This window comes from Lycorma delicatula, chromosome 6 (assembly GCF_047948215.1).
Source record: "Lycorma delicatula isolate Av1 chromosome 6, ASM4794821v1, whole genome shotgun sequence".
NCBI lineage: Eukaryota > Metazoa > Arthropoda > Insecta > Hemiptera > Fulgoridae > Lycorma > Lycorma delicatula.
Genome location: NC_134460.1, coordinates 14,055,800 through 14,083,165, shown reverse-complemented (window position 1 = coordinate 14,083,165; position 27,366 = coordinate 14,055,800). Strand labels below are relative to the sequence as shown.

The 27,366-nt window shown below is 31.9% G+C and overlaps 1 protein-coding gene across 3 annotated transcripts in view; it reads right to left on the bottom strand.

Moving 5' to 3' along the window:
• LOC142326625 (protein phosphatase 1 regulatory subunit 14B) overlaps window positions 1–27,366 on the bottom strand; it is a 632,498-nt gene that overhangs the window by 183,822 nt on the left and 421,310 nt on the right. The window lies entirely within an intron of this gene.

Sequence of the window (27,366 nt, the reverse complement as noted above, 5' to 3'; positions counted from 1 at the left end):
AATAATAAGAGTGAGAATTATGTTGCATTACCATACGTCGCAGATCTGTCAGAAAAGATAAAAAATTGCTACAAAAGGATTTCGCAATAGCCCATCAAAATTACAACAATCTGAATAGTATGTTTTATAAATTAAAATCGCCGATAGAAAAAATCAACAAGGCAACGTAGTACAGAGCATTCCGTGTAAAGATTTTAACGCGTTGTACATTGGACAAACATCTCAATAACTTAAAAAAAGATTAGAAGCCCGTAAATATAGAAAAAAGGAAGTGACAGCGCTCGCTAAACATAAAATAGAACAGGAACACTCGTTTGATTTCAACAGCACCAAATATTAAACAAATAACAAAATACATATAAAAGGACCACTCTAGAAATGATACGCATCAAGAAAAATACGAATGCTGTTAACAATTGAACGGACAAAGCAACATATATGTTAATTTAATTTAAAGAAACATATTTATATTGCAAATCTAGTTTTAAGGAAAATAATATTTAATGTTTGTAATTTTTTTAGAAAAATATGTCCATTGTAAAGTTTTCAATACAAAGGAAATAGTAATCGGGTTATATAAAGAGATAATTATCTAAAGATAAGATGAGTCATGTATAAGTAGGGGGATGTATTGCAACAAGGTCGGGATAAAATATTGTTATCTAGGATGAGTAGGAGATCTGAATTTAAGAGAGCATTAAAAGATTTAAATGGCAGAAAGGCTCCTGGAATAGACGTAATACCTGTAGAATTACTGCGCAGTGCAGGTGAGGAAGCGATTGATAGATTATACAAACTGGTGTGTATTATTTATGAAAATGGGGAATTTCCATCAGACTTCAAAAAAAGTGTTATAGTTATGATACCAAAGAAAGCAGGGGCAGATAAATGTGAAGAATACAGAACAATTAGTTTAACTAGTCATGCATCAAAAATCTTAACTAGAATTTTATACAGAAGAATTGAGAGGAGAGTGGAAGAAGTGTTAGGAGAAGACCAATTTGGTTTCAGGAAAAGTATAGGGACAAGGGAAGCAATTTTAGGCCTCAGATTAATAGTAGAAGGAAGATTAAAGAAAAACAAACCAACATACTTGGCGTTTATAGACCTAGAAAAGGCTTTCGATAACGTAGACTGGAATAAAATGTTCAGCATTTAAAAAAAATTAGGGTTCAAATACAGAGATAGAAGAACAATTGCTAACATGTACAGGAACCAAACAGCAACAATAACAATTGAAGAACATAAGAAAGAAGCCCTAATAAGAAAGGGAGTCCGACAAGGATGTTCCCTATCTCCGTTACTTTTTAATCTTTACATGGAACTAGCAGTTAATGATGTTAAAGAACAATTTAGATTCGGAGTAACAGTACAAGGTGAAAAGATAAAGATGCTACGATTTGCTGATGATATAGTAATTCTAGCCGAGAGTAAAAAGGATTTAGAAGAAACAATGAACGGCATAGATGAAGTCCTACGCAAGAACTATCGCGTGAAAATAAACAAGAACAAAACAAAAGTAATGAAATGTAGTAGAAATAACAAAGATGGACCGCTGAATGTGAAAATAGGAGGAGAAAAGATTATGGAGGTAGAAGAATTTTGTTATTTTGGAAGTAAAATTACTAAAGATGGACGAAGCAGGAGCGATATAAAATGCCGAATAGCACAAGCTAAACGAGCCTTCAGTAAGAAATATAATTTGTTTACATCAAAAATGAATTTAAATGTCAGGAAAAGATTTTTGAAAGTGTATGTTTGGATTGTCGTTTTACATGGAAGTGAAACTTGGACGATCGGAGTATCTGAGAAGAAAAGGTTAGAAGCTTTTGAAATGTGGTGCTATAGGAGAATGTTAAAAATCAGATGGGTGGATAAAGTGACAAATGAAGAGGTATTGCGGCAAATAGATGAAGAAAGAAGCATTTGGAAAAATATAGTTAAAAGAAGAGACAGACTTATAGGCCACATACTAAGGCATCCTGGAATAGTCGCTTTAATATTGGAAGGACAGGTAGAAGGGAAAAATTGTGTAGGCAGGCCACGTTTGGAGTATGTAAAACAAATTGTTGGGGATGTAGGATGTAGAGGGTATACTGAAATGAAACGACTAGCACTAGATAGGGAATCTTGGAGAGCTGCATCAAACCAGTCAAATGACTGAAGACAAAAAAAAAAAAAAAGAATGACTAGACCAGTTAATGTCCTAGAATGTAAGAGAATTTTGTATGATGTGTGTATGAACGTATATGAATCTGTCACCTGAGTAAGGTTAGAGGAACGTTTTAATGTAAGTGAAACGTTTTGTATTTAATTTATAAGTTTGTATAGTTGATTGGTTAACCCAAGAAATTAATAAAGGTAATATTTTTAAGTAACATATGTCTTTATATATTTAATTTTATCCAATCAAGAGGAAAATAAACTTAAATATATATATATATATATATACATATTTTGTTTTACAATTTATTTAAATTTCGGTACGTCAATGAAATACGAAATTGGAGCCCTAAATAAGAAATTGAAACGCGCTAGGTAATGAAGCCTTCTCTCTTTTTCTGTTCAGTCTCGGAACCACGTAAGGTATTACTTCAGTGGATGAATGATGATATCTATGAATGTAAATGAAGAGTTGTAGTTTTGTACAGTCTCAGGTCGATCGTTCCTGAGATGTGTGATTAATTGAAACCCAACCACCAAAGAACAGCAGTATCTACGATTTAGCAGTCAAATCCTTTTAAAAGGATCTGAACCTTAGATCTCCCTTTTATGAAAATTTTAGACTTTTATAATTATTAAATATCTAATTTAGAAAAATATCACTTTTTTTTTTGTCTTCAGTCATTTGACTGGTTTGATGCAACTCTCCAAGATTCCCTATCTAGTGCTAGTCATTTCATTTCAGTATTCATCATTGTTATATGAAAATCCAGACAGCCACATTTTCTTGGAAAAAAGCAGCTATAGTTTTCCATTGCTTTCAGCTGCGCAGTACTCAAGAGGATTGAGTGATGTTGATATGGCCGTTTAAGTCATTCTGACTCACGCCCCTAACAACTACTGAAATAGCTGCTGCCCTCTTTCAGGAATCATTCCTTAGTCTGTCTCTCAACAGATACCTCTCCGATATGGTTGTACCTTCGGTCCAGCTACTCTGTATCCCTGAGCACTCAAGCCCCAACGGCAAGGTCTCATGATTCATAGAGGAGGTCACATTTACAATAATCATAAAAATCCAATTAAAAAGCAAATTTTTTTTAAGATGATAAATTGTTTAAACACGCCCTAAATACAGATGTAAAGAGATAATTATATAAATAAGATATCATTCTAACATAGTTCTCGTTAATGTCATTCTATTCCACCCGATTACACTGTATATTTCAATGTAGTCACAGCTTAATATTTTAATTCTTTGACTTTATTTTATAATATTATTTTACACTCCTGACGATGGTCCAAAGACTGAAACATCTTCAATTTCACATTTAATTTGCTGGTAAGGTGGATTTGCATTTTTTAATAATAATAATACGATTTTTAATGTACAAAGAAAATTAATTACAAATCACTAAAAAAAAAAAAAATAAAAATAAAATAAAATTATTACTTTAAGAAGCATGTGTAGAATAAAGTAAAAAATAAAAATAACTGTTGATTGATCAAAAGAAGAAATCGTTTTAGGTAATTCCAAATAAACGTCAATTTATTTTCACGCTTAAAATTTCCCACTTCTGGATAATCTAAGTCGTTAGTTTTAACCGTTTTAACTGTTTTAAGGTAATTTAAGTTTATATTGGGATTACCTAAAACGACAAAGCTTTGTATTTTTTTTTTTAATTTTAATCTATGAATATAGTTAGAAATACAACTTTTTATGTTTCCGTAATTATTGTTTATTATTTTAATATATTTTACTGATTAGTTTTTTTAATTTCCTGTATACTGTTCTCTCATTAAATACCATTCACTAATATATAATTTCCTATTAGATTATTGATCCTTACTACCTTAGATAGAAGGTGGCAAAATTTAATACAGAAAGGATCAAGAATAAGGAAAAATAATAGTTAGCAAGGAAGCGGCTCTACGCCAGATAAGGGTCGCAAAAAGAAATATACACTGTAAGGATGGGTTCAAAGACATCTTCAAAAAAAAGGGAATCCACACACGCGTCTAAATACACATTATTAAAGAAATATTTAACGTTAACCGATTAAAATGAATGGTGAAACAAATTGTTTTTCCTTCTTTCTAAATAAAAGTGTCACTAGGATTACGATTCCTAAAAGAGTAACATCACCCATCTCGTAAGTATTCAATTAAACCATTCTGTCAAATTTCAGTTAATGATACAGGATACACAGTAGCAGGAAAGTAGAACATTCGTAAAAATTCTTGCCTAAAGAATTTTAGAAAAAAAAAATAATTGTATCGGGGTAAACAAGATATTAAATAAAAAAATCGTATTATTTATTAATAGTCTAGTATATTATGACGTATAATTTAAATCAAATGTTTGAATTACTTTAAATAAGACTTCTCCAAGTACGTACAAGGATAGTGGAGTATAAATATATAAAACTTTATGCGCACCCGTTACGTAATCTACGAAGAGATGTAATGAAAACATTACACAGTATGTTATTAAAGGATCTATTCTCTTTCTAACACTAGAAACAAAGCAGCTGGTTTGTTATAACCACATGCAGAGACAAATAAACTGTTCAAGCAGACTATTAAAGTTGGTTGCTACTAGAAATAAAGACCACCAAGATTGTTTCACTAGGAGGTAAGTAAAACAATAAATCATTCAAGACCGATGATTGAAAGATCGATTACAATTAGAATTCGAGATAAGATATTAGAAAGGCTTTTATTTCTGAAAAAATCGGACAATAAATAAAAAAAAGAAAAGATTTAATTAAAGTACCACCTGTTATACGTAATCTAATTGTTTTAAGATTTTAAGATTTAAGATTTAAGATTTTAGTTAAGATTTTTGAAAATCTTAACTAGAATTCTATACAGAAGAATTGAGAGGAGAGTGGAGGAAGTGTTAGGAGAAGACCAATTTGGTTTCAGGAAAAGTATAGGGACAAGGGAAGCAATTTTAGGCCTCAGATTAATAGTAGAAGGAAGATTAAAGAAAAACAAACCGACATACGTGGCGTTTATAAACCTAGAAAAGGCATTCGATAACGTAGACTGGAATAAAATGTTCAGCATTTTAAAAAAATTAGGGTTCAAATACAGAGATAGAAGAACAATTGCTAACATGTACAGGAACCAAACAGCAACAGTAGCAATTGAAGAACATAAGAAAGAAGCCATAATAAGAAAGGGAGTCCGACAAGGATGTTCTCTATCTCCGTTACTTTTTAATCTTTACATGGAACTAGCAGTTAATGATGTTAAAGAACAATTTAGATTCGGAGTAACAGTACAAGGTGAAAAGATAAAAATGCTACTATTTGCTGATGATATAGTAATTCTAGCCGAGAGTAAAAAGGATTTAGAAGAAACAATGAACGCGGCATAGATGAAGTCCTACGCAAGAACTATCGCGTGAAAATAACAAGAACAAAACAAAAGTAATGAAATGTAGTAGAAATAACAAAGATGGACCGCTGAATGTGAAAATAGGAGGAGAAAAGATTATGGAGGTAGAAGAATTTTGTTATTTGGGAAGTAAAATTACTAAAGATGGACGAAGCAGGAGCGATATAAAATGCCGAATAGCACAAGCTAAACGAGCCTTCAGTAAGAAATATAAGTTGTTTACATCAAAAATTAATTTAAATGTCAGGAAAAGATTTTTGAAAGTGTATGTTTGGAGTGTCGTTTTATATGGAAGTGAAACTTGGACGATCGGAGTATCTGAGAAGAAAAGGTTAGAAGCTTTTGAAATGTGGTGCTATAGGAGAATGTTAAAAATCAGATGGGTGGATAAAGTGACAAATGAAGAGGTATTGTGGCAAATAGATGAAGAAAGAAGCATTTGGAAAAATATAGTTAAAAGAAGAGACAGACTTATAGGCCACATACTAAGGCATCCTGGAATAGTCGCTTTAATTTTGGAAGGACAGGTAGAAGGGAAAAATTGTGTAGGCAGGCCACGTTTGGAATATGTAAAACAAATTGTTAGGGATGTAGGATGTAGAGGGTATACTGAAATGAAACGACTAGCACTAGATAGGGAATCTTAGAGAGCTGCACCTAAATGTTATAATGAATTAAAAATTGAAATCATGAAATTTATTTGCGTCGTATAAAATACCGGATTAAATATTTAAAACTCGGTTAAAAATTTTATAAGAATATTCGGTACTCTTTCGTTTTGTGTTAAGAAACACTAATGTCAGTTTTCAATCGGTACACCTTAAATCAAGGCCCATAGAATTAAGTTGTGAAAGTAATCGATTTTATAAATTCGTGTATTTTTCATATTAATTTTTTTTGTTTCAATTTGTTACTTCTTCTACGTTATGTATAAAAACCATTGTGTGTTAAGGTAGTTAAAGGTGTGTAAGAATCCTTTAGAGTGGAATCTAACTCTTTTTGTTTGTTTGTCTAGATTAAAATTTATAATACCTTAAAATTTAATTCTATCCATTTTTTTTTTTTTTTTTTAGGAAATACCAAAAACTATTTTCTTTATTCGATCGGCGACAAATAACTAAACGAACGCTTCTGAAACTTCGTAGCACGTCATTTAAAGGATCATCATACTTCAAAAAAAAAGTTTTTCTGGGTACATGATTCAATTAAAAATCTATTCCCTGAACAAAACCATTTTTTTTTATTGTACACTATTTACCTGTAAATACCGATGAAAAAATGGAAATGGTGATGAAATAACAGTTAATTTAGATATAAAGTAGAAAAAATTCGTGAAAATTGTTGAATTCCGACTGCAGCACGTTGCAGCGATTTTTCATCATGTAATCACACCAAAATCTAATAAACTGTCAACGCGATCATAATGTAACAATAAAATAAATATTAAAAAAAAAACATAAATTCGTAGAAAAACTGACTTAATTACTGTAACAACTTCTTTGAAGATAGTAAGATAATATTCATTGAATTATAAATGAAAAGTATTGTATAATCTGTATTATTTTTTCGCAGTGTTTGTTATTAATTGGAATTATTAATTATATCGCCAGACCAGGATGTGTTTAATCGACCTGTCCTGGCGATCTAACGCTTGTTGTAACAAGTTGAAGGTACATTCATTACTTGAAGAAGGTACGCAGCTATCTTCGGCCATCCAATCAACAGAAATTAAATTATATATACTAGTCGGTTAGGGGTAGCATACCCCTAACATTATTGTGTGAATACTGCTCATAAATAATTAAAGCCTGAAAAGCTGTCTTTCCTCCAAATTTCCCTAATTCTCGACGTAGAAGTTCTGATACGCTCCTGCTATAGACGAAGCTTCCGTTGTTCAAGTGTTACCGATGCGCGGATAGCGACTTTTTTTTGGTACAGGAGTTATACGACAAATAAATACTTTTTTTTTTTTTCGGTGGCATTTCGATAGGTTTGAAGAGTATGAAGTCAAAATTTCCAACGCAAAATTTCCAAAATTATTAATATTCCAATACCCTTTTTTTCTCCAAAAAACATTTATTTTTCCAAGATAATCTTTCCTTTTTAATTGTCCGATTATTCGAAAATTATTTTTTAATAACGACTGATTTCCATAGTAACGACTTTATTTCCTTGTTCTATTTTTGTAAATTTAATCACAAAATTTGAGATCGGTTAGAAATTACACTGAGCCACAAAAAATGGGGTAGGAGTCTTTCGGTTTCCATTTCCAAGCATGACAATACGAACAAATCTTTTGTCATGGCGACAACATGTCCGTAATCTGTGTACTTAATCTGTAGATTATAGCTAAAGCCACTTCTATCCTTATGCGACCACGATAGCTCGCAATGACATCAGTATGAAGTCATGAGGAATTTAACTGCAACTCGCGTTGCAAATTTATTGCAGCTCGAGTCTGGGCGTAGCTCTCTTTACGTCAGCAGCTTACCGAGAATAACGCACTTCAGCTGTTCCAGAGGACCGAGATATCACTCTTTTAGCAGACTTTGAATAATAATAACTTTTCTTTCTTGAAAGCATATTTATTTAACTTTTGATAATAAAATATCGACAGCCAAAATAATCAAAAATCATAACACTTCATTAAATATGCTAATTTAAGCTAATTACAGCAATAATAATAAACTAATAAAATTTTTAAATAATAAGTATATATAGGTCATAGATAATTCATTAAATATACGATTAGTATATAAATCTGAACTCGGAGATGTTTTCTTTTACCGTGTTAACAGAAATATAATGAAGTTTTTTTTTTTTGTCTTCAGTCATTTGACTGGTTTGATGCAGCTCTCCAAGATTCCCTATCTAGTGCTAGTCGTTTCATTTCAGTATACCCTCTACATCCTACATCCCCAACAATTTGTTTTACATACTCCAAACGTGGCCTGCCTACACAATTTTTCCCTTCTACCTGTCCTTCCAAAATTAAAGCGACTATTCCAGGATGCCTTAGTATGTGGCCTATAAGTCTGTCTCTTCTTTTAACTATATTTTTCCAAATGCTTCTTTCTTCATCTATTTGCCGCAATACCTCTTCATTTGTCACTTTATCCACCCATCTGATTTTTAACATTCTCCTATAGCACCGCATTTCAAAAGCTTCTAATCTTTTCTTCTCGGATACTCCGATTGTCCAAGTTTCACTTCCATATAAAGCGACACTCCAAACATACACTTTCAAAAATCTTTTCCTGAGATTTAAATTAATTTTTGATGTAAACAAATTATATTTCTTACTGAAGGCTCGTTTAGCTTGTGCTATTCGGCATTTTATATCGCTCCTGCTTCGTCCATCTTTAGTAATTTTACTTCCCAAATAACAAAATTCTTCTACCTCCATAATCTTTTCTCCTCTTATTTTCACATTCAGTGGCCCATCTTTGTTATTTCTACTACATTTCATTACTTTTGTTTTGTTCTTGTTATTTTCATGCGATAATTCTTGCGTAGGACTTCATCTATGCCGTTCATTGTTTCTTCTAAATCCTTTTTACTCTCGGCTAGAATTACTATATCATCAACAAATCGTAGCATCTTTATCTTTTCACCTTGTACTGCTACTCCGAATCTAAATTATTCTTTAACATCATTAACTGCTAGTTCCATGTAAAGATTAAAAAGTAACGGAGATAGGGAACATCCTTGTCGGACTCCCTTTCTTATTAGGGCTTCTTTCTTATGTTCTTCAATTGTTATTGTTGCTGTTTGGTTCCTGTACATGTTAGCAATTGTTCTTCTATCTCTGTATTTGAACCCTAATTTTTTTTAAAATGCTGAACATTTTATTCCAATCTACGTTATCGAAAGCCTTTTCTAGGTCTATAAACGCCAAGTATGTCGGTTTGTTTTTCTTTAATCTTCCTTCTACTATTAATCTGAGGCCTAAAATTGCTTCCCTTGTCCCTATACTTTTCCTGAAACCAAATTGGTCTTCTCCTAACACTTCTTCCACTCTCCTCTCAATTCTTCTGTATAAAATTCTAATTAAGATTTTTGATGCATGACTAGTTAAGCTAATTGTTCTATATTCTTCACATTTATCTACCCCTGCTTTCCTTGGTATCATAACTATAACACTTTTTTTGAAGTCTGACGGAAATTCCCCTTTTTCATAAATATTACACACCAGTTTGTATAATCTATCAATCGCTTCCTCACCTGCACTGCGCAGTAATTCTACAGGTATTCCGTCTATTCCAGGAGCCTTTCTGCCATTTAAATCTTTTAATCCTCTCTTAAATTCAGATCTCAGTATTGTTTCTCCCATTTCATCCTCCTCAACTTCCTCTTCTTCCTCTATAAAACCATTTTCTAATTCATTTCCTCCGTATAACTCTTCAATATATTCCACCCATCTATCGACTTTACCTTTCGTATTATATATTGGTGTACCATCTTTGTTTAACACATTATTAGATTTTAATTTATGTACCCCAAAATTTTCCTTAACTTTCCTGTATGCTCCGTCTATTTTACCAATGTTCATTTCTCTTTCCACTTCTGAACACTTTTCTTTAATCCACTCTTCTTTCGCCAGTTTGCACTTCCTATTTATAGCATTTCTTAATTGCCGATAGTTCCTTTTACTTTCTTCATCATTAGCATTCTTATATTTTCTACGTTCATCCATCAGCTGCAATATATCGTCTGAAACCCAAGGTTTTCTAACAGTTCTCTTTATTCCGCATAAGTTTGCTTCTGCTGATTTAAGAATTTCCTTTTTAACATTCTCCCATTCTTCTTCTACATTTTCTACCTTATCTTTTTTACTCAGACCTCTTGCGATGTCCTCCTCAAAAATCTTCTTTACCTCCTCTTCCTCAAGCTTCTCTAAATTCCACCGATTCATCTGACAACTTTTCTTCAGGTTTTTAATCCCCAATCTACATTTCAATAATGAAGTAAAAGGTTTAATTTTTGCTTTAATATCTTAACCCCTAATTATCATTTTATTATAAAAATGTACTACGGAAAATCTTTAGAATATCATACAAATCAATCAATCTCTTTAGATTAAAAATATTTTTTGAGTTATCAGAATTATACTAGTGATAATTAGGATTTATTTTAAATTAATAATTTCCATATTGTATAATTAGTATTGTTATTACTGCTTTTATTATAAACTATAATTCAGATATATTATTCATTTATTTTACATTCAGCAATATTTTTTATTTAGTAACGTTTGCATAAATAAATATTTAAATTAGTCTAATTCAATATGAAATAAATAAACGATAAGTAAATAAGAGTACAATAGATATTATCAAGGACGACGTTCAGTTATTTACAAATAGTCACACCAATACCATTAACAGATTAATATTTCTTGTAAAATTATTGTAAATTTTATCGTAATATATATTGTAATATATATTACGTAATTATTGTAAAATTTATCACCAGAATACTAAATTTATACAACCGATATCTTACTAATGAAATTCTTTAAAAAAATTAAATACGTTTAAAAATATAAAATAAGTGTATAACAAGTAATATTTTACCTCGTATCATTATTTATTTTAAAAAAGATAAATAATATTTAGAAGAAACAAACTTTAGGGGCTAAAAAAAAAAATTTGTTTAAAATGTTAAAACTTCACACTTTACTTATAACATAAGATTAAATATATATTTGGGTTCTACTTTTAAAAATTATTTAAATCATCTGCGACATCTAAATTTTCCAGGCTACTTTATACTTCGATCACGAACATAATTTTAGCAACCTAAGGTCGCTTGTCCGTGACACGCATTATCACCGGCTGTCGAACCGACGAAACAACTTGCTTCAGTAATATGTTATTTGATACGTGTCCACGAGCCCGACTGGCAAATTCGTCGGAGCCGGCACCGAGTCGGCAGTGAGACATGTACTGACATGCTTGTTTGTCTGAAATCCAGTAGACCCAGCTGTAAACCCGACAGAAGACTGAATACTCAGTATATTATTAGTGCCACAGGTTGCATATTATACTCGCTTATATTATTTGTTATTATTATTCACGATGAGTTGCTTGTAAAATTTTGTATAAATATTTAACAATACGATTTTACACATTGGTCTCCGTGTTTTAAATCTCAACATACATTTTTATTTACCGGCTGTATTAAAGAGGAAAGTGTAGTGACCGTGTCAAAAATGGTGTATGGGTTTTTTGAAAATCATTAGGTTTCAGGGTCCAACCCACCGGGTTGGTCTAGTGGTGAACGCGTCTTCCCAAATCGGCTGATTTGGAAGCCGAGAGTTCCAGCGTTCAACTCCTAGTAAAGCCAGTTATTTTTACACGGATTTGAATACTAGATCGTGGAAACCGGTGTTCTTTGGCGGTTGGGTTTTTCAATTAACCACACATCTCAGGTATGGTCGAACTGAGAATGTACAAGACTACACTTCATTTACACTCGTACACATCATCCTCATTCATCCTCTGAAGTATTATCTAAACGGTAGTTACCGGAGGCTAAACAGGAAAAGAGAGAGAGGTTTCAGGGTCCAATTAATTGATTTAGACTAAAAAAATGTATATCGCACGTTTTTGGCTTTGTATCTCCACGAACAGATTTTCTTCAAATTTGGCTCAAATATTTCTATATACGGGCCAGATCATATTAAAAAACAGTTCATTCAGGAAACTGTTTAACTGATTAACTGAAATTCGTTCAGGAGGTGGGGATATTACGAAAAAATCAATTTCGATTTTCTTCAGAAATAATTTAGAAAAAAAATTACAGAACAAAATTTATTAAGCGTAACCTATATATGATTATTTTTAGATATATCTTTTTTTAATTTATTCCCCACCCCTAAAAAAATATAATATGCTGTCATTTTGGCTACAACTCTTTTAAATTTGTATGATTAAAAAATGTTTTTTAATTGTCACTTTAACTATACTCGGGACCCAAAATATCGGAGTATCTGAGAAGAAAAGATTAGAAGCTTTTGAAATGCGGTGCTATAGGAGAATGTTAAAAATCAGACGGGTGGATAAAGTAACAAATGAAGAGGTATTGCGGCAAATAGATGAAGAAAGAAGCATTTGGAAAAATATAGTTGAAAGAAGAGACAGACTTATAGGCCACATACTAAGGCATCCTGGAATAGTCGCTTTAATTTTGGAAGGACAGGTAGAAGGGAAAAATTGTGTAGGCAGGCCACGTTTGGAATATGTAAAACAAATTGTTAGGGATGTAGGATGTAGAGGGTATACTGAAATGAAACGACTAGCACTAGATAGGGAATCTTGGAGAGCTGCATCAAACCAGTCAAATGACTGAAGACAAAAAAAAAATGTTGTTTTACATTTAAAAGTTTATTACGAAAATAACAATATGGCTTTTCGAGATCGAACAGTAAAGATTTTCCGGCGAAGCAGGAAAGATACTGCAAAGAAAAAGCTTGTAAAGTATTGTATGTGTTGACCGGGATAACCGGAAAAATCATGGAATTCTTTGCCAGCTTTTTTAATAACTTGCCAAACGATTCTTCCGCAATTCACGCGGATGATTAAAAAAAACTTCTTAACTTTAAAAGCATACAAAAGTTTATTTAAATAACATACAGATTCGTTTGAGGTCTCATTTCGTAGCAAAACGCATCGAGTTTTTGACTCGCGTAGTTCATTGGTACCGAATTCGGCCACCAGCGCTAACACCAATGTTGTTAAAAATGGATATATTAATTAACTGGTGCGGAACGTAATCGCTGTATGTTTTGATTTCGCGATTTCCAGTCAGCAACTGCAGTTCAACGTAATTTTCGTAGAGAGTACGGCAGGAAGCCTCCTAGTAAACTTATTATTTACTCTTGGCACCAAACCTTTGTCGAAACAGGTTGTCCCGTTAAACATGCAAAATCACTAGGACATCCACGCGTCCCTGAAGTTGCTGTGAAATAACTCAGAGAAAGTTTTGCATGTTGTCCAAAGAAATCAACTCGACGTGCGTCACCTGAGACCTGGTATTCCACAAACGACTGTTTGTCGCGTATTATGTAAACGATTACACTTGAAGCCCCGTACACCTCTATACCGCCTATAAGTCAGAGATTTTCGTGATACTCGATTTCCAAGTCGGTGGGTCGGTCGTGAAGGTCCAATCGCATGAACACCTCGCTCCCCAGATTTCAATCCGTTAGATATTTTCTAAGTGGGGTTTCATTAAAGATCGGGTTTATATACCGCCTTAATTTTTCAAAAAGTGTATTAAACACATCAAATTGAAATTTCTATCATTATCGGATGCCTCCTACCTTAATAAGTTAATAAATTGAGAAATATAATATAATTAAATATAATATAAATATATAATAAGTTAATAAATTTAATATTAGAACTTAATAAATTTTGAACAATAATTGTACGGTAAACTCTATCGGTTAGTACCAAATGCCTTCATCGTTTTCATAATGTTCATTACTCAAAAATTATAATTAAAAGCTTTCATATAACCCCTTCTGTTAATCATTACTTTATGAAAATTAAAGAATGATTAAAATAAATTTTTGTACGTCAAAATTCTATTGTTAAAATAATATAACTGTACTTTTTACAGGCTTCATTATTTTTTGTTTCTTAATTGTATAAACAAGTTTCTTTTTTAAAGTAAAAATAACACAGGGAATAGCGGTAATTATGTAACATAAAAGAGGAGTACAGGACTATTACAATTCAAAATTATTATTGAGATTCGCAAAACAGTAATTATTAATAATTAATTAATATCGCCATAGTTAACATAATAAAACGATTTTCAAACGTTCAAGTGACCACAACACACCGGCCGTTAACTTGTTGACGTGATTTATGTATCTACATTATACAATACCGAATATAATATTACTAAACGTACGCGTGCGTGAACCTCAGGAAGCTGGCATTGAATGTCGCTTCCCCTCCTCCGCATCATCCTTTGTCTAATGTTATACTAGATGACGTCATTACCAGCTGCGGACTACTGTGAACGGTGCGTAAAAAACAGTCTTTTTCTCTGTCTCGATGATCTCAAACATCTATCCACGTTGTATACGTACACCGTACCGTACGTAATGTACGACTATTACATTATGAGATATACATTTCTATCATTTTGTATTTTAACAACGCTGATGGTGGTTTCACTATTATAAAACGATACATTATGTTATAACAAAACCATACGCATACTTTCCCATGACATTTATGATTGTACATACGCATTCGTATTTATATTTAACAATCTCATTTCTCGTTTTATCTTTGTTAGCGAATAAAACGTCAAAGATTTTATGCTGATTGATCATCTATTATTACTCGAACAGAAAATACAAAAATTATCAGATATACATTTCTTTGAGGGTGACCGCACTATATTGAATTATGAAAGTACAAGTAAGTGGTTACTAGATTTTAAGATGCGGTAAAAAATCTTAAAACGGCTTTTAAACTTTTTTTTAAACTTAATATCATGTTATTAAAGAAGTTTACGTAAAATTTTTTATTAACATATTTATACAATTCCTTTTCCTGTTTGTACCAAACGATCACCGAAGATTCGATACAGAAATTACTAAGAATGAACAATAATGAACGCGGGCGGTTATAAAAATAAAAAAGTAAATAAAATATATACACATACACATATATTCATACAAAGTAAGTCCGTGTGTCATTATTAATAATTATAAAAATAATAATTAAAAAGCTGTCTTGCCTATGAACAGACCTTTCTTTTTCCTGTTTAGCCTCCGGTAACTACCGTTTAGATAATACTTCAGAGGATGAATGAGGATGATATGTATGAGTGTGAATGAAGTGTAGTCTTGTACATTCTCAGTTCGACCATACCTGAGATGTGTGGTTAATTGAAACCCAACCCACCAAAGAACACCGGTATCCACGATCTAGTATTCAAGTCCGTGTAAAAATAGCTGGCTTTACTAGGACTTGAACGCTGTAACTCTCGACTTCCAAATCAGATGATTTGGGAAGACGCGTTAACCACTAGACCAACCCGGTGGGTTGCCTATGAACAGACCAAGGAGAAAGAAAAAAGAAAAGCTTACAATATAATTTATATCATCTTACCTCTCGACTACGACTGCCTGGAATAACGGAACTAAAAGGACATCTAAGGTCGAAAAATAATATCAACTGACAGTCCTTTTTATAAATCATTAAATAGAGATATATATTTACAAAATATATTGGAGAAAACATATAACTTAAAAAAAAAAAGTAAATCAAATTTAATAAAATATTGTGTTACGAAGTAAGAGATAAATAAATTAATTAAAAACGATTTACTATTTACAAAGCGAATTAAGAAACAATGAATAGCGTAAGGAAATAAAAAAAGTAGAGCGATTGGTACAAGCCAACAGAACTGAAAAATCGACTGTTATCAAACACATATCGATAAAATAGGAATAAATTCTGAAATATTTGTATGATTTGTATGAACTTATAGAAATTAAAATTATATAGGAACGAAAGTTAATAATACAAAAGCCAACGCTATAAATTTAGGCGACTAAAATTTAAAATATGAAAAATTAATAAGTAAAGTAAAAACACGAAAAGGTTCATGACGAACTGAAGTTGTTGAAATGAAGAACACGCAATTATGATAAATATTAAGGCATTTAGGGTCACTTAATTTGCTAATAGAAGAAATTGTAGAGGGTAAATATTAAAAAGAGAAGAAAAAGAACATACGCAACAGATAAGTGAGACCACAGGATGTTGCAGTGAATATCAAAGCGCCCTACTTTAGTGAACTTCCCTACTGAGAGGTAAGTTTACAAATTATGTTGTATCGCAAAAACAGGGTACATTAATTTCTTGTTTACAAACTATCTGACAGCCTTTCTTACAACAGCTATGCTTATAAATCAGGTATAAAGGACAATTCAAAAGTTTTTTCTAGGGTAATAAATACCTAATTACGCCGGTTTACAGGTATCAAAATCAGATTACTTGTAGAACTGAATGTATACTTTCATTTCATGAATCCTTAGCGTGCTGATGTGCAGCAGTGGATAAAGGAGAAACCACTTCATTCGTTTTTAAGTAAGGCCGGCATGGAAACTTATTATTCTTGTAAATGGTATGTTATTTTCTGGAGCGAGAAGCGCCTTAATGACAATACTTTTAAAACGTTTAATTAAGAAATTCTAATATTCGTGACATAAATGACTAATTTACTTATTCTTTTAAAGTGGCTTACATAATTTAAATGTCAAATAAGGTAGTGTCACTACACAAAATATCCACGTATACCATTTCAAGGTTAAATTTGAAAAAAATATATATATTGAAGCTTGTATTATAAAAATATTTACTAATCATTTGGATCCTACTGAAGAAAAAACACGTTACGATGAATTGTATGTAAATCACAGCGAGAAAAAACTGATAAAGACGAATGGCAAAGAGGAAGAAAAAAATTCTCATTATTCTTTATTTATGCTAAACATAAAGGATGATAAAAAAATGAGAATAAAAATCAGCACATTGTGGTAATAATAAAATAAAAATAAATAAACTAAGCGTACCGGTAATAGTAAACAAAAACATTAACTGCTATCAAATATACTCATTATATACCGGAGATTTAGAAATACGTAACCGGAAATGGATATTCAAGTTTGAATATGAAAGATAGGATAATATCAAAATATCCACGAAATAAGTTGAAATACGAGTACATACAAAAACATTTCGTGAAAATAATACCACTCGCAAAACAAAAATAATGTTTTCATAATAATGAATTAAGAAAAGTTAGGGCAGAATTTCCTCCTAAAAAATTTTAAATAAAAATAATTAGTGCAGTTAAATATTACATCTTAACTTTCTTCCGTTCTTTATAAATCGTTAAATCATTAAAAATGTGTAATCACTAGGTCTTAAAATAAAATTCAAGTAATTTTTTTTTCGTTAAAGAAATTTACGGTGTCCCATGAAGAAACGAAGAAACTTTCAAGACATGTTATACTGGTGAAAATAATGAAAAAATTCAAATAAATATGTGTGTTAACGTTTTTCTTTCGAGCTATTGGCTAGAAAAAAATTTCCCCCGGATTTCATATTTTTTAAGAAAAAGCCCTACCATAATTTTTGGGACCCAAATTAAGAAGTAAGATTGGTGGTTCCTAATATAATTTCAGCTGGAAGGTAGGATAAAAAGGGTTCCAGAACTGTAACTAGATATCCGACGTAAAGAAAAAACAAAATTCGGTGGTCTTTTTTTAGATTTGTAGTACAATAGCTTTGTTAAATGACTAATAAATGTTTTACAAAAAATCCGTTACAAAACCCACATACAAAAATTATATCGGCATATTTCGTTTGAAAACTGAAACGACATTTTTAAATTACGATATGAAAACACTATACTTACTTTATCTGTATGATAATTTAAGACAACAGATTCAAACGAAGCACACAATTTTCATTGTTGACCAGCTGTTGTTAGTATTACTAACCTACGCAATACATTTTTTAAAAATATTTCTAAAGCAACATACCTTTCAATTTAGTTTTTTACATAATTATTTCGTTTTACATGTGTTCCTTAATTCGAGTCTCAAAACTTAAGTAGGTCTTTTTATTAAAACCGAGCGAAATCTCTCGCTAGACGTAACTCGAAAATATAGCGTTTCCAGACCTATATTTATATGAACGTTTCTCCGTATGGACACTCTGTATATAAACTTAACAATTACCCATTAATTGAATGAAGTTACCGATTGGATTCCTGCGAGACAGTTGATGATTTGAATCCGGGTCGAACGTTATATATTAACGGGTTTTCTTTTATATTTTTGTTTTATGTTGATACAAGTCGTTTTTTTTTGTTACCTCTACGTACGGGACCAAACCTGTTTTGATATGAACATAGCTCCAAGAAATAATCTGAAGGAATTATTATCCCTTGCACTTCTTCCGCTATCTTCGTACGGATAAGCTACACTAACACGGCGGACACCGTCTGCCACGTCCGTTTGATCTGCAGCATAGTCTCCATGATGTTATATGGAAAAGGCACGCTGTATTCCCTCCAGCACGCTTTCCTACACTTCAGGAATCGATCGCACACGAATATAGTGTGTTCTGCGGTTTCTTCCTCCCCCTAAAACAGTCTCATTCCGCAGAGAGTTTCAACGTCCGCGTTCAGACGTATGTAATGAAACACCCATGACCGCTAAGAAACTGATCTACTCGGATCCCAATTCCCCGCACTTGCGCTCCAGTCGGGAGGTCCTGGATCGGCCTGTGGTTCACTTTCCCTTCGACTACTGATCCCATCTTTCCCAGTGAGCTGAATTTGATGCTGTTCTTCATTCCTTTCTACTTTGTGCTAATCTTTTAACTATAACATATAACTACATCCTCAATTATCTATTTTATACGAGTACATTCCAATTTTTGACTTATGTTACATTTATAATGTTCTCCAAATCCTTTCATCAAAAGTCTATAAGTCTTAATAAATAAATGTGTCACCAACCTAGTTATATTTTTACAAGATTAATCCACAAATTTCTCATCTCTCTATACGTTTATTTATTTAAAATTTTGTTAAACTCATCCAATTTTTACCATTCTACTGTAACGCCACATTTCTGACCCTTCTACTCTTTTACTTTCCGTTTTTCCTGTTGGTCAAGTTTAACTATCATAAAACGCTATCCTCCTTCAGAAATAATTTCAAGAATTTTTAAAAAATTTGTATATATTTGAAACAAGCAGATTACTGTTATAAATGAAAGCTCTCCTTGTTTATTTTAATATATTTGTCGAGTCTGAATTACTTCGTTCATCCTTCATAATTTTTAAACGAATAATAAATAAAAAGTATTCGCTTTCCTGTCTTCGTAATATTAATATTAGTTTTTCATTAGCCTAATTTCTTTCACATTTCATCATTATATTTACTTTATTCTTATTTATTTCCAGACTGAAGTTCTGTTCTTTAAATAATCCATACGAATCGGAATTTCTTCTAACTTATTTTTGGTATCTGCCCAAAAATCAATGACATCGACTAATCTTTAAACTCCTTTATTTTTTGCTTTTGGATTATTAATTCCTTCTCAATAGTTTCTTTCAATCATTACTTCAATTTACTTTTAAATAAACTGATGTAAAGGTTAAAATCAATAGAGACCGACTACACTCCCGTATCATATCTTTCAGAAACAGAGTTTGCCTTATTTCATATTCTACTCTTATAACTGCAACCTGGTTCTTACTCGTATACAAATCATAAATAACTCTTCTAACTCTACATTTAGAGTTTGGCATTCAAATTCCCTAAAATCAATATCTCTTTGTGCTGGGTTATTCCAGTAAGGGTATCAACAAAGGTGTTTTAAAAATCAACCTTTGTATTACTTACTATTCGCATCATCTTTAGGAGCTAGCAATCACCATTATCGAGCTACCCCAAATCCTAAATTTCATTTTTTAAATCCTTTCACTTACTTTTTTCTTATAAATTTTTTAAGAGTTTTCCGTACTAAAATAGCCACCCCTGCCTTAGCCCTTTGACTCTTAGCGACTCCACTACATAACATCGAATTTTTATTTATACCGCATTGTTCATTTTCTTACTTTAGTTAATGTTCTGATATCAATTACAAACCTACCCGACTATTGGAAAACCTTCCTCTGTTTTGTTCTAATTTCCTGAATATTCCACGTTTCAAAGTTCATTGTCCATTAACATATCCGATATTTTTCCAAGGTTTATTTAAACCTTTTAACCTTTTTTTTAGGTTTATATTTTTTCAAGGATATTTTTTTAAGTTTTATTTAGCGAAAAAAACTATTTTACGAATGATGGGGAGCTGACCCAACGCCTCCTCAACTCCCAATCTCTGGGACCAGGGGTTTTCTACCGGAATCTTCTACCCCTAACCTTTAGAGAACAAACGCTAAGCTACAAGACAGCAGCGTTATTTTTTGTCCACCCCGAATATCCTAATTCCCCGGTATCAAATACATCAAGTGAACATTCCCCTATTCGCAACCTGGGGAGAGGGTCCGATGGATGACTAAAAATTCCACACGGGAGTTGTTAGTCTCCCGTTTTAACAATCTTCTTAAAATGATACTATTTATTCCACTCTACAATATCAATATCGGTCATTCCGCATATAAAAAAGATGGTATTTGATTTAGAATATAAACATTTTTTTTTGTATAATTAACAGCAAACCACAGTTTTGTGGCCGAGGTATAAATATTTAATAATTATTACTACAATAACAAAGACAAATAGGCTCCAATTCAACGAAACAACACAGAATATCTATTTCTGTAATTTCCGAGATATTACTCGAGTCAATCGATCCAACAGTAAAGAAATTTATTTTAATTCATTTTTTCGGTTAGCTCCAGCTAATTCTTGTTTATACATTGAAGATAAATCATTCAATAGCATTTAAAGAACTTCAAATAACCTTCGTTCTCGTTTGTTCGTTCGCGCATACCACCCTCTATATTATTATTATTATTATTATGCTTTTACGGCCAACATGGGACCACTTAAGTCAATTTTAGTTGGATCTTTTCTGGGAAAAGCGTGTTATTTTACTCTTTCGAGCTGCCCAGTATTTCTTCATCCGTTCAGATCTTGCTTTCTTTTCTTCATCCGTAAACACCCTCTTCGTTGTATTTTGTCGTTTGTCTGTCTTTTGTTTAAATCTAATGCTTTTATCTTTTAGCTTTGTAATTTTTCCAGTTTTATTCTGTAGGTCGGTCAGGGAAATTCCCAATCCTTTCATATCTTCTCTAATTTCGTTGATCCATCCTACTTCTAGCTTTTGGAACCAGAGCTTTTCAATGATATTTCTTGACGGTCTTGTTTCCGGTGTCCTTATGAGATGACCGAAGAAAGAGATTCTTTTTTTCCGCATAGTATCAGTAACAGGCTCTATTTCTCGATACACCACCTCATTTGGCACAATCCACCATAGGCCTTCTTTTTGGTGTTTTTTATTGATACACGTTCTGACAATTCTCCTCTCTATTTTCAGAATTTGTTCAATTCGGTTTTTCTGAGTGATTTTGAAAATGGTCTCGCTTCCGTAGGTGACTTACTACAGTTTTATAATGTTTAAGTTTTGTTTTAGCAGAAAGGCATTTTTTGTTATATGTTGACCGAGTTAATTTTTGGGATTTAATCATTTTATTTGTCCTGTTTTGCCATGTCACTTTTTCATTTAAATTATAAGTTATTATTTCCCCTAGATATTTAAATTGTTTTACTATTTTAATTTTCTGATTGTTTACCGTAATGCGCTCTAATACCAGAGGATCTATGGCCATTAGTTCAGTTTTTTCGAAAGAGATATGAAGCCCTATCTTTTGTGCTAGGTTTTAAAGGCTCGTGATTTATGTTTTGGCTTCTTGAATATTATTTGCTAAAAGAGCGAGGTCATCTGCAAATCCTAGGCGATTTAGTGTGATGGAGTTTTTCTTAGTACCCGTTTTTATATTTTTGGGATTTATTTCATACCATTTTCTCATGACAAATTCAAGGGCGCAGTTAAAAAGGAGTGGTGAGAGGCCGTCTCCTTGCCTCAATCCAGTTTTTATGGAGAAGGGTTGAGAGAGTTCACCTCTGAATTTCACTCTGGACTGGGTATCGGTTAAAATTAATTTTAACGTGTTTACGCGTTTAGGGTGAAGGCCCAGGTTTCTCAGAATATTCAGCATGGATGGTCGGTGTATACAATGATAGGCCCTTTTAAAGTCGACGAAGGTGATTATTAGTTGTTTTTCCGTCTTTTATATAAGTCCATCATAAGTTTTAGGGATATTATTTGTTCCGGGCAACCTCTCCATGGCCTAAATCCCCCTTGGTATTCCCCAAGTTCCAGTTCAAGTTGGTCTTTGCATCGGTTGTATATGATTCTCGACAGGATTTTGTATGTGCAATCTAGGAGAGATATGCCTCTGTAGTTTTCCGGATTAGTTTTAACCCCTTTTTTATGTAATGGATGGATGAGGGCTGTGGTCCAGTGTTCTGGAAGTTTTTCTTCGTTCCATATTTTCACGAGGCATAGATGTTTTGACTGAATAAACTGATGAGTGTTTCCAGAGTTCTGCGAAAAGTTGGTCTTCTCCCACCCTCTATAATTATACATTTTTTCATTTGGAGAAAAAATACAGAATAGTCTGCAATGTAATGTCTGTTACATAAAAGCAGATCATTAAAATCATTTCTTATATTATATATATATTTTATTTTCTACTAAAAAATTATCCATGTATTGAGTACATAATAAATTTATAATTTAAATAAAAATAATTACACGAGAACCTTCGCTTCTATGGTTACAAAACTAACACGTGACTAAACTACGATCGTCATTTATTTTCCCAGAAGGAGAATGATCAAAATGTCAGTAAAGCGCATCTTTTAAGAACAAAGTTTTTTTTTAAATGTTCTTAACAAGAGCCTGATTCATAAGATGAACCCTTTCTTACTTCAATTTTCTACGACAACGTGTAAGTAATGTGAGTTTACTGATTTGTATACTTTTTAAACTTTTAAAAGTTCAAAGTTGTTAAAAGTTCTGACACGTTGTAGACGAGTTTAAGTATTCAGTAATAAATACGTTTAATTTTAATATTAAAGCTCGTTTAAATTTTGAAATGCGATGATTTTACTTTTTATACCAAAGGTAAGAAATGGTATAAATAGGAAGTGCAAACTGGCGAAAGAAGAGTGGATTAAAGAAAAGTGTTCAGAAGTGGAAAGAGAAATGAACATTGGTAAAATAGACGGAGCATACAGGAAAGTTAAGGAAAATTTTGGGGTACATAAATTAAAATCTAATAATGTGTTAAACAAAGATGGTACACCAATATATAATACGAAAGGTAAAGTCGATAGATGGGTGGAATATATTGAAGAGTTATACGGTGGAAATGAATTAGAAAATGGTGTTATAGAGGAAGAAGAGGAAGTTGAGGAGGATGAAATGGGAGAAACAATACTGAGATCTGAATTTAAGAGAGCATTAAAAGATTTAAATGGCAGAAAGGCTCCTGGAATAGACGGAATACCTGTAGAATTACTGCGCAGTGCAGGTGAGGAAGCGATTGATAGATTATACAAACTGGTGTGTAATATTTATGAAAAAGGGGAATTTCCATCAGACTTCAAAAAAAGTGTTATAGTTATGATACCAAAGAAAGCAGGGGCAGAAAAATGTGAAGAATATAGAACAATTAGCTTAACTAGTCATGCATCAAAAATCTTAACTAGAATTTTATACAGAAGAATTGAGAGGAGAGTGGAAGAAGTGTTAGGAGAAGACCAATTTGGTTTCAGGAAAAGTATAGGGACAAGGGAAGCAATTTTAGGCCTCAGATTAATAGTAGAAGGAAGATTAAAGAAAAACAAACCGACATACTTGGCGTTTATAGACCTAGAAAAGGCTTTCGATAACGTAGATTGGAATAAAATGTTCAGCATTTTAAAAAAATTAGGGTTGAAATACAGAGATAGAAGAACAATTGCTAACATGCACAGGAACCAAACAGCAACAATAACAATTGAAGAACATAAGAAAGAAGCCCTAATAAGAAAGGGAGTCCGACAAGGATGTTCCCTATCTCCGTTACTTTTTAATCTTTACATGGAACTAGCGGTTAATGATGTTAAAGAACAATTTAGATTCGGAGTAACAGTACAAGGTGAAAAGATAAAGATGCTACGATTTGCTGATGATATAGTAATTCTAGCCGAGAGTAAAAAGGATTTAGAAGAAACAATGAACGGCATAGAAGTCCTACGCAAGAACTATCGCGTGAAAATAAACAAGAACAAAACAAAAGTAATGAAATGTAGTAGAAATAACAAAGATGGACCGCTGAATGTGAAAATAGGAGGAGAAAAGATTATGGAGGTAGAAGAATTTTGTTATTTGGGAAGTAAAATTACTAAAGATGGACGAAGCAGGGGCGATATAAAATGCCGAATAGCACAAGCTAAACGAGCCTTCAGTAAGAAATATAATTTGTTTACATCAAAAATTAATTTAAATGTCAGGAAAAGATTTTTGAAAGTGTATGTTTGGAGTGTCGCGTTATATGGAAGTGAAACTTGGACAATCGGAGTATCTGAGAAGAAAAGATTAGAAGCTTTTGAAATGCGGTGCTATAGGAGAATGTTAAAAATCAGATGGGTGGATAAAGTGACAAACGAAGAGGTATTGCGGCAAATAGATGAAGAAAGAAGCGTTTGGAAAAATATAGTTAAAAGAAGAGACAGACTTATAGGCCACATACTAAGGCATCCTGGAATAGTCGCTTTAATATTGGAAGGACAGGTAGAAGGGAAAAATGGTGTAGGCAGGCCACGCTTGGAGTATGTAAAACAAATTGTTGGGGATGTAGGATGTAGAGGGTATACTGAAATGAAACGACTAGCACTAGATAGGGAATCTTGGAGAGCTGCATCAAACCAGTCAAATGACTGAAGACAAAAAAAAAACAAAAATTCCAAAGGTACAAATTTGAAAATTTAGATAATTAATTAACAAATAAAAATAGATTAAAATTTATAACTGCAGTATTTTTCCCACTTATAATTGTTAAACTTTGATTTCAGTCCAGGTACATTTAATCTAGCAGAACATTGTTATTACAGAATTAGAATTTTTAAGATTGGTTTATTTATGTGATTCACTGATATTTTTATAAAATTGAAGTACGTTATTCAATAATTTTAAAAGCTAAATAATAAATTACATTATAATAATAATTAGACGAAAAAAAGATCCACACGTAAGTAAATGAAAAAGAAAAAACATACGTAGTTAAATGAGGTAAAAACCTTTTAATATTTAAAAAAATAAACGAGGTGCGCGGTTTATATTACGGTTTTCTGCGTTGAATAAAAACCGTATCATTATTTTTAAGTAGAATAGAATCTAATATTAATTAACATAATAAATACTAAATAAATAATACAAGAGAAGAAATAAAACAAAAGAAATAAAAAAAATTATGGAATTACAAAAGGAGGTTAAGCCTGCAACAACAAAGAGAGTTTAGAAGAATATGCAATGAGGCAATTATGTAAATGAGTAGTAAAAAGTTTATTTTGGACAAAATTGAAAATAAAGCAGCAAATAAGTTACTGTTTTGTTGTTTTATATTAATGTACAACCTCCTTTCTCCTTTTGCACCTACTACACTGTAAATTAAAATGCAAAAAGTTTTAATAAAAAAATCTAACAAGAATTAATTACACTGGGTAAAAAAAATATGCATTTATTTGAAATTTTTAATAAATAGACGAATCTATTTGATACTTCTCTGGAAAAAAATGAAAATAAAAATTTTATTATTAATTTTTTTTAATTTAGAAATACAGGAATCGATTAAAATAACTTAAACACATACAAACACACACACTACCATTTAGAAGGTTCACATATACCGTTTGTAAATATTCCCAAATCTATTTTAATATAAATGAATTTCATTAAAACTAGTACTTAACCACGGGAAAAATTTTTTTTTTTTAATGTAAATTAATTAAAAAACTAATACTACCACCAATGCTCCTCTAGTGGCTGTTTGTGTGAACTATTTGCAGTTCAGTTTACTTCCACAAACCACAGATAACGAGGTCAGCGTACATTAGGTGTACAAATTCAGTAACTTGTTCTCGATGGCTCTTTATTTCACGAGAAAACAAATTTTATGGCAGTATATATTTACACAAAAACAGTAATCAGTACTACTCCCATCTAGGTAAAATTCCCCCGATCTCCCAAATGATTGTGGTGGGATGGGTTGCCTTAAGCTTTTCTCTCGGTTAGAACATGAAATTGAAATAAGCTGAATTATAAGAATTTCTCATTTCTAAATTAAAAAAAAAAAAAAAAAATATTTTACGCAATCATTGAAAAATGTTTTTCGTTTAGATTAAAGACTGCTCCTTCCTGGGTAGATTTTAACTTTAATAACATCAATATATAAATATACTTTTAAATTTATTTTTTAATAATTTTCTTAAAATATTGAAAATAAATATTTTTGAAGATTGGGGAAAAATTGAAATATTTTCTTAAGAAAATTTATTATAATAAAACTTATACATGAGAAGCTATATTTGCAGTCAAGGGAATAAGTGAGTACATGATCTAACGAGAGTTTATTTCGAGCAGATCAATATTGGATTTGGGATGCAATAAACGTACAGCTGAAATTCTGCGCTAATCTTTTAACATCAACATATTTGTTATATCCTCTACCGCAACTATATATTATACCCCACCAATTTAGCGGGTAACTAGATCCATCTCTATAAGATTTTTCCAAAATTTCCTCTTGTAGTCGTTTTAAAAACTTTACTTTGAATCTTATCGCTTCACGTAATCTTCAACATCATCCTGTAACACTAGATTCTATGCTTTTGTTATTTTAATTTTTCAGTGAGCATATTTCACTATCTGATTCTAACCAGCCTCCTTTTGTGCATAAAATATCTTGGTTTTATGCCAATCGATTTTTATACCTGCGTTTCTTTGCCCATCCTTTATAATTCTACTACCTGAATTACAAAAATTCTACTTCTTCCTGTATACTGTGTTCCCTTACATGAATATTCTCCTTGATTTCACAATTCAGGATATTTCTTTTTTTTTTTAATTTATTTTAAAAGTAGATTTCTCTCCTAGCAACAAAACAGCGTTCAGTATTTTTCGTTTAATTC